This window comes from Otolemur garnettii, unplaced genomic scaffold, assembly GCF_000181295.1.
Source record: "Otolemur garnettii isolate 467f Iridium unplaced genomic scaffold, OtoGar3 scaffold00022, whole genome shotgun sequence".
Lineage (NCBI taxonomy): Eukaryota > Metazoa > Chordata > Mammalia > Primates > Galagidae > Otolemur > Otolemur garnettii.
The window spans coordinates 7,963,178-7,971,308 of NW_003852417.1; positions in this window are offsets into that span (position 1 = coordinate 7,963,178).

The window sequence follows — 8,131 nt, forward strand, 5'->3', positions numbered from 1 at the left end:
AGTTCCTTTTCAGAAGTATCTGGCTAGACACCAGCTCATTCACTGATGGGACCTGCATGTTCCACTGGCTCATTCTACGGGACTGTTTAAAAGAGAAGATACAGAAACTTCTTCATTGATCCTTGCTGAGGGTAGTATTGTCCTAATTCCTGATTATGTGAACAGGAAATTCCAGGCCACAAAGGTTGCTCACATTTTTACCTGATTTGCTTCCAGATCTGAAGTTCTGTGAAAGGCTTGTTTGTCTAACTCAGCTCTGCTCAAATCAATCTTTCACAGCCCCCCTGACCAAAGATCACCTTGGGTCAAAGGTCATAGGTCATCATGGTTCTCAAATACCTACTCACTTTGTAAGATTTCCAAAGTGGACAATTACTCAGAAATTAGTGGGGAATAAAAGCAAGTATTTCAAAAAACTAATTGGGAAAAATGAGTACAGCACGACCAATAATGTTTTGAATGTTGTCTTTATGACTATCCCAATTTACATAGACTATGGTCGAAGCACCTGCTGTTGGTGCAGACCCCCTTGTGTTACATCTGCCACATAAGGACACGACTCTGTGGTCTCCATCCCTTTTATGGGCCTGTGTGTGCTCAAACACGTGTGGCCTTAAACAGATATGAGTCCAGACACAGATGTACAAAGTCATGACCAAAAAAAATTTCCTAAAGTCATGAATTCAGGGCTACTGCTGAGGAAAACGACACAAAACTTAGACTTTCCAAAAATATCAGTTTTCTAGTTCAGCCCTGATTTAGTAGGGTGCAAATCTACTAATTTTGGTTTAATAAAAAGTCCAAGTAGTCCTAGAAGCAAGTGAGAAATAAAAAGGGACCCTAAGCTTCTATGGAGAGGAAGAAACTAAAAGGTGAATGAGAGATTGTCCAAATGACAAGTGACAGTCCTGGAGGCAGTCACAGGAGCAGGTTGGTTGACTAGCTGTGCATTTAAAAGGGGTGGGCGCTCACTAGGCACCGATCATAGGCTCTGCTTCCTGGAGAGCCAGGTAGTTGCTTTTTGATGAAAGGAAAGTCATCTCAACACAGGGAGGGACAGGGCCCCGTGTTGCGTGTGAGCCACGCATGTGCACACGAGTGTGCCAAGTTGCTCCCTGTTCGCCGTCGCGCTGTGCTTCCAGATTCACCTTTGGCAACTTTTACCATTTCTGTTGTGGCTGTTTCAGAGCACAGGTGAAAAAGATATCCATCTGTTGATATTTGTTTTTCTTGTCCTCTGTTTACTGAAGAATCCTAGGAACTTTCCAGTTTAAAGGAACAACTTCTGGGCAGCGCCTATAGCTCAGTGAGTAGGGCACTGGCCCCATACCGAGGGTGGCGGGTTCAAACCCGCACTGGCCGAACTGCAATCAAAAATAGCAGGGCGTTGTGGCGGGCGCCTGTAGTCTCAGCTACTCAGGAGGTTGAGGCAAGAGAATCGCCTAAGCCCAGGAGTTGGAGGTTGCTGTGAGCTGTGTGACACCACAGCACTCTACCAAGGGTAATAAAGTGAGACTCTGTCTCTACAAAAAAATAAAAATAAAAAATAAAAAAAATAAAGGAACAACTTCCCTCTGTCTTGGTTAGAGGCAACTTCTGAAACTTAGGACCTCCTCATGGCGAGGTCCACACCTTTGGAGAGGAAGAACTTGGTGGTCCCTTTCCAGGGACGCTGTCCCTTCTCTAGTCAGCAGAGTGAGCGAGATGCCAAAAAATATAGGCCTGGCTCTAAGGTGTGGAACGGATTCACTCCACGTGGCTATCAATTGCTGTCACTTTGAAGGTGAAAGAAGTAACATTTGGAGCATCCACTCTGTTCCGATCCTGAGCTGGATGCCTTGTAAACCTCCCATAGTCCCTACACCAATGTTGCAAAGTGATATTATAAACATCTCTGTTTAAACGAGGCATCACAGAGATGTGAAATGACCTCCTTGAAGTCCGAGGTGGGTCTAAGGCTGAGCCAGGATTTAAGCTGTATGTATCTGTTTTTGTGGCATTTATTTCGTCACCCTGTCCAGAAGGCCTAAAATCACCATTGAGGAAAGGCGACGTCTCTGCAATCTCTCTGAGTGGGGTGGGGACTTCAGGTCATTTTACCAGGATGGGTTGGGGGGAGGTAGAGGAGTAGCCAGATGCTCCAGCAATCTCAGGTCAAATGAAGCCTGATCCTTTCTCAGCTTGATTTGACCTAGAACTGGGAAACAGATGGGTCCAAGCTGCCCCAGGGTCGGGGGAGGCTGGGCAGACACCTGGGTCCTGGCTGCCAAGGCTCCTGTTCCGAGGGCCTGGGGCTGGCCGCTTTGGGAACCCAGCTTCAGCGGTCACCTATTGACTTATAAAGCTGACTTGAGCTGTAAGGCTGGAAGGTTCAGACCTGGGGAGACCCAGAGCAAATCTGGGGCAATAAGGCAGATGTCAACAGATGCATTCTAAACAATAGGGCGTGCTTGTGGGAAGAGATAGCAGGGAAGCCGAGCGGAGGCCTAGGAAAGGTGCCTCTTGGATTTGATGCCGACTCAACAGCCATTTGCAAGTGGACTGCTTAGAAATGCCCTCTAACTGGATAGCACGGGAGGGCTCACAAATCCTTACTGTGAGTGTTTTGTTAATGTGCAAATGAATAGAGACTTGGGCATTGTTCATTCACTGCTCACTTACTGAGTGGGGGACCAACAGTCAGGGTCTCCTGAGATGTGGGACTTTCAGTACCAGAATGAGGAATGTCCCGGGCAAATCAGGATGACTTGGTCCCCTTACTTCCTAAGGATTGGTAAGGGACTAGGCTGGGGCCCTACTGGGCATGTGGAGGTAAAGCAGACTCAGTTCCCACTCTTGGGGGTCCATGGTATGGCTGGAACAAATGGACTTAAGGCATTGTGGCAAGTGTCGTGATGGGGTCACAGACAAGAGTAAGGCTGTGGAGTCCACGGCTTCTGTGATGACTTTTAAGAGAAGGAACGACAGTTGAAGGGAATCTCCCAAGGGAGGAACTCACCAGATCTCTACAAGAAGCTTGGGAAGGGTGTTGGGGCTAAGAGACAGCTGGGACCCAGGCCCAGAGGCTTACACAACAATAGTTTAGTTCAAGAAACAGTAGCAACATATGTGTGGGGGGAGGGATGGGTGGGGTGTGGAGGTTGTAAGGTTGCAGGGGTATTAAGGGGCCAGTTGCCAAGCTGGAGGCCATGTTAAGAGATATGAAACTATAATGCAGGCAATAGGGAGCCATTGCAGGTCTTTGGAGAAGAGAGAGAGAGAATCAGATATTACAAAATGTTTCATTCATGTAATGAATGTTTACTGAGCATCTATTGTGTGCCAAGCATTGTGCTAGAGGCGTGAGTGAATGAATGAATGGCTATGATTTCATTTTCCAAGAATCACAGTGAAAGTCCTTGAAATCAGGTAGCAGCCAATGTGATGGGTTGGGCCTGTGGCCTCTGTCAGGAAAATCCTCCTGCGGCAAGCAGACCTACTGAGAAGACTGCCAGCACTGGCTCCAGCCACTGCCTCCTTATCTGTTTTTCGTTTTCCAAAAGACCTTGAGGCCTGTAGTTGATTCCACTACAAAATGGTTACACAATTTCCCCTGGAGAAGGCGAATTTCCACCTTTGGGGATGAATGAGCCCTTTCTTTTCTGGAGAGCTGGCCAGCGAGGCACAGGCTGAGTGCCGCAGGAGGGGCAGTGAACAGCAGGCTTCCATCTAATTTGGGGGTAACTATTTGTTTTTTCATTAAACAAAGTCTACATGGCAGGAATTGTGGTCACAAGAGCCTCTGGAGGCTGCTAAAGCCGGCAGCGTGAGTCTGCCCGGAGCGGCAGGCCAGGGGCCGCTCTCCGAATCTGCCGCTTCCCTAAACGTCTGTTTTTCTGGGGTTGCAGGCCCTATCAATGGTGCCTTTGAGGAGGCTGCCCGATGACAACAGGACCCTCCCTGCAGCACCCACTCGGCCACTGGATTCTGAAAGCCGGATTGTCCCTCCCCAAGCCCTGCCCTCCTGCGACATTCCTCACGCTGACCATTGTCTGCAGAAAGAGACCATTGTCTGGGGCAGACATATCTGCTGACCAGCCACATGAAACAAGCAGAGCTTTAGGGAGAAAGAAATCCACCCCAAACAACAAAAACCCTGAGCTTAGCCTCAGGGAAGGGCTTAGACTGGGCTTGTTGAATTTCCTGATTTGCTGGTGTCCTTCCCCAGAGGAAATGCCCACCGTCATGGGAGGATGGGAGTTTTATCTCTGGGCTGGAATGACACTGTCCCTGCCTTTGTGTCAACAGCACTGAGAGGCCTTGTTTAGGGTGATGTGGCCAGTGCTGAGAAGGGCTTGTTTAAAGAGAAAAAGAAAAAAACAGAACAATGTTTACCCAGCAGGCAGCTCCTGCCAACCCAGCCTCCCCACCATCCTCTGCGCTGGGATGTCGGCTCGTGGCCTTCTGGGCTGTCCCTTGGCCCGGGTGCTGGCCAGGAGGGCAGGCAGCTGGCAGACAACAGTATTCAGTGCCAGCTCTTAAACTAAGAGGTGGGTAAAGAGTCAGGCTGCTGCCCCCACCATTCCATGCACCTCCAGCAGCCTGGACTGCCCGGCCCCTCCCACAGCATCCTCCTGGTCCAGATCTACAGGTTAGCTCTCACAAGGGACAGTCTGCAGAGCTGGGGTGGCCGTGTCCATTCCAAGCACCTGGCGCCTCCACATAAACCATTGTAACTGCTTCTGCATTATCACCTGGGTACAGGCAGGGCCCTGCTGCTGGGGACTAAGCCTCAGAGACCCCTGCTACTCAAGGGTAGTCCCAGGACCAGAAACAGCAGCGTCACCAGGAGTGCATCAGAAATGCAGATGCTCAGGCTCTGTCTTGCTGCATCAGACTCTGCATTTTTTAAACAAGAGTGCCTGCATCCGTTTGCACATTTAATTTTGAGAAGCACTGGTCTAAATCAGTGGTTCTTGAACATGGCTGCATATTGGAATCACCTGGAAGCTTTTAAAAATCCCAAAGGCTAGACAGTGTCTCAGGCCAATTGTGTCAGGATTGCTAGGGGTGGCACAGAAGCATTAACGTTTTCTAAAACTCCCCACATGATTCCAGTGTGTCTGCAGGTTTGAGAGAAAGGAGCCAGGATGATGCCTTCTTTCACCAGTCCTTGGATCCACTATCCCTCGGCCATTATATCTTCACTTAGTTTAACTCAGCAACTGTTCCTGACATCTTCTGTGTGCCAGAAATCCTGATGGTTGCTGAAGCGTCATCAGTGATGATGGTACATATTCACTTCTGCAATACTTTTCTGGTCTGAAGAACTCCTACTCATTCTTCAAAACCCAGTTCAGAAACCTCTTCCTCTATCATGTGTTCTTGGATCCCCTGAAGCAGAGTAAATGCTTCCTCCTCTGAACTCACACTGCCCTCTGTTTTTCTATTATGATACTTGCCATAGTGAGGTAGAACGGTCTGTTTACTTATCTCTGCACTGGAGCCTTGCAAACAGGGCTTATATCAGTCTTTGCATCTTGGGGCCTACAGCAGGGCTTGGACATAAAGCAGATTGTTTACTGACTACTTGAATAAATGGGTGGACGCCTGAATGAATACAGTGATGAGAGAAGATACAGTCCCTGTCCTTAAAAGCCTAAAATTCTAGAAGAGACATTATACCCCAAATGAATGAGACCTTAACCTTGGAGGCTGTTGTGAGAGAGGGTGTTGTGACCCGGGTACTGTGGGAGTGCAGAGTGTGGGGAGGGGTTTCAGCTAACAACTCTGTTCTAGGCCCCTTGGAGCCAGGTGGTCCCCATGCTCTGCTCTGTATTCCAGTGTGTACCCCAAGGATACCACTTCAGTGATGTTCTCTGGCTCCCTGTCATATGTGGAGACAAGACTTCTCAATTGATGGGAAGTAAAGATTCTGTTTGCACTTCTAGAAGGTATATGTTCCTGTTATTTGTAGGACAGGTGACTGCCCTTATCAGACCCAAGAAACAAGCCTGGAGAGCCAGGGATGGAGGGAAGCATCTAAGATAACTGCTGAGCAGGGGATGCCAGCAGGACCAGCCCCTGTGTGTCTGAGGTTGTATGAGCTGTGGGTTGGCCAGTCACACCTAAGGTCAGGGCCCTGGCAGTCTGCCGGCCTGGCTGGTGAGAGGCCCAATGGGCTGCTCTGTCTCTAGGTATGCATGGACTGAGTCGGGCTCCCTCCCTGCACAGGGTAAAGCCATCCTGCCCTGGAAGATGGCCAGAGGCCAGGCAATCAGATAAACAGGTGCCAGAAAATGACAGAGCAAGGAGGGGCTGGGGCAGGCTCTGGAAGCTGCACACTCAGGCAGAGGTCGGAGCTGCAAAGGCTCGCGCCAACGGGCAGCCGGCTGAAAGGCTGAAACAGGCAGTGTGGTGGGGGCTGGGGTGATGCCCACAAGAGTACCCAGCAGTGGAGCTTCTACCCCCTGCCCCTGCAGGTGTCATGAGAAGAAGAGGGCTCGGGGAGGGGTGGGAACATGAGTGGTGCATTAGCCCAGCAAAGAAGAGGAGGAAGCTGGGCCAGCTGACCACATTGTTAGGAGCTGGCAGTGCAGCCCCTGGGGGTCTCTTTTGGAGCTCCGTGAGGACACAGCCTGAGAGCCACATGCTGGCTGAAACCCTGGGTCCTGGGACACTTGGGAGGAAGGTTTCCATTTCCCCATCTTTTCTCAGTTTCTTGCACAGGCCAGTGGTTCATTTTCTGTGTCAAAGAAATCTGTTCTACTCTTTATCAATGCATCTCTCTCTCCCCTCTCCCCCCACACAGACAGCTCCTGTGTCAGGAAATCCAGTAGATTTTCTCAAGGGAAAATCACCCTAGAAGTCATCAGCTCCTGACAAACACGATCCCCAAAGGTTCCTTTTGGAAAATAGCCCCAAGGATGGAATGACAAGGATTTAGAAGATGGGCAAGCAGCTCATCAACTTCACAGAGAAGAAGGAAGGCTGAGTTGGGGGATGGGGAGGTGTCTCTAGGGTATGCCCCAAATGTCCCTCTCTGAACGTCTGTCTTTTCTGATTCTTCCACTGCTGGGCTCAGCAAGGAGGGATGGTGCTCTTCAGGGCACCAGAAGAGGCTGGGTGGGGAGAGCCAGGGCATCCTAACAGGTCCCTGTATCACCCTGAAGGTCAAATTGGTTGGGCCTAGTTCAGAGAGGTCTGAGGAGATCCTGGAGCTAGAATAAGAAGGGGGCTGTGGTGTAGATGCTCCGTGTAGTCTCAGGGCTGAACTGGGAGTGGGAATCAAGGCTGGATCACAGATGGGAGCCTGGAGAGTGGCCTCTAGCAGCTGAGGAGGCCCAAGGCATCCTTTCCTTGGCCACTAGGGGAGGGAGGTGATGCGTGTGGGACTGTCAAACTCCATTAAGGAACTTGGCAGGTGCATTCTCTTCCCAGAAGCCTCCTCGATAATCCCCAAGGTAAATGGTCTTGCCTTCTGTGGATTCACTCTGCACCTTGACTTTCCCCTCTGGTTTCACATATGTGTGCCTATGTCCTACCACTCACAGGCCTAGCACTTTGTGCAGGGCAGGCCTTGTCTCATCCCTTCCGCCCTGCTTGGAAGCTGGCTTACCCTAGTGCACAGTGAGAACCTCCTACAGCTCATAAATAAGACTGCTGCTTTCCTGGGGCAGAGACAAGAGGAGCTCCAGAATGCTGCTCAGTGTAGCCAGCCACTTAGATTTCCCGCCTGCAAGGTGAGCTTCAGAGCATCCTCCCTGTCTGCTGGCCTCACAGGGTGCTAGGAGGAGCCAGGAGAACCTGCCTGTCAAACACGAGAAGTCCAGGTGGGCGAGAGGTGGGGTTGAGCAGTGGTCCAGGCTTTGTCCATGTCACAGGGCTGCCAAAGAGGGAAGCTTCTTGTCTAGCCTGGGGTCAGTGACTTATTTCCTCATGCCTCAGATTCCTCCGCTGTCACATGGGCTGTTGTGAGGATTACACTATGTAAAGCTGATGGTGGCCGGGGAGGGCTGTGTGCTCCAAATTTGGGGACCGTTGCCCTGATGTGAGATTTCTTACATTGCCAGTCTTTAAGATACAATGTTGGAAGGTAGAGCAAGGGTGAATTCTCTCTTCTTCTTCTTCTTCTTTTTTTTTTTTTTTTTTG